At 29.2% G+C, this 1,127-nt stretch overlaps 1 long non-coding RNA gene across 1 annotated transcript; it reads left to right on the top strand.

Moving 5' to 3' along the window:
* LOC139822945 (uncharacterized) lies at positions 1 to 1,127 on the top strand. The gene is made up of 3 exons (XR_011734650.1): positions 1 to 11; positions 529 to 659; positions 1,115 to 1,127. It is a non-coding gene; the product is annotated as an uncharacterized lncRNA (long non-coding RNA).

Raw genomic sequence — 1,127 nt, 5'->3', positions numbered from 1 at the left:
GCAACAAAAAAGTATTCATATTTTTACGTACCACGCTTTCGTATATTGTGCAACCGAAATGTCTTTGTATTTATTCTTGTTCAAGAATGTCCTTAATAATAGATATCCGAATAAGAATGCAGATTGCATGTAACATAAATTGTATTGCTTTGCTTTGCTGTTCAGAAATGATTTCGATGGTTTCAACAATTGCTTCTTTCTTTTACTTCTTTGTTCTTTCTTTGCTCTTTGCTTAATAAGTTAATAACAATTATTGATTGCTTAATATCTAATTTTATCGTATTTTGTTTTATCATTCTGAGGCACGAACGATTGGTTATCATAAAGATTGGAATTTGAAAAGATTCTTTGTCAAAATCTCAATTATCAATTTTAAAATTCTCACAATTCTTAATATTCCTTTCGATAATGAAAAATCGTTTAAGTTGTTTATGAATTACTAATTATTTAATATTCATCAAGTGTCTTCTGTTGTCAATGATTTTAATTACAGAACAGTCATGAAAATAATTAGATTATATATTTCAGAAATGTCATCAGAAAATGGTTGGTATTACATAATCATGATATGAAGAAAGGCTCTTCTAATAACAAATGTAACTCTGAATCAAATCATAAATGAAAGCGGATTTGTGAAAGAATCTACACCTTAGTGAATCGTAAGTGTGATATGAATTATGCATTTGACTAACGGGGGGGGGTCCTCTTTCTTGTTTTTGGTTTATTCGAGGAACCAAAGAAATAAAGAAAACCTGATAGAAAAATATACGAAGTATATGAAGACAAAGAATATAAGTTTTCTCTTGTAGTTATCTCTTTTTTTATTAAAATTATCAGAGAATTCAGTTCTTAACGAGGAACATAAACAATACATATAAAGAATATGTGCAAAATACATTTGTCTAATTTTTTATATTTATAAATCTCAAATCAGTATTTTAAGATTATCTATGTTTCGCCAAATCTCTGTCAAACTTTTGTATCACGTGCATGTCATTGACGTTAAAAAAACGAAGACAGAAATATAATGGTATACGGAGGATAGGTTTGAGATGGTTTAGTTCTATCGAGGGACTTTCCGACAGCATGAATCAATCCCTGTCCATTTTGCCAGGAATCGACTATGG

This window comes from Temnothorax longispinosus, chromosome 12 (assembly GCF_030848805.1).
Source record: "Temnothorax longispinosus isolate EJ_2023e chromosome 12, Tlon_JGU_v1, whole genome shotgun sequence".
NCBI classification, from domain to species: domain Eukaryota; kingdom Metazoa; phylum Arthropoda; class Insecta; order Hymenoptera; family Formicidae; genus Temnothorax; species Temnothorax longispinosus.
This window is presented reverse-complemented; position numbering and strand designations above follow the sequence as displayed.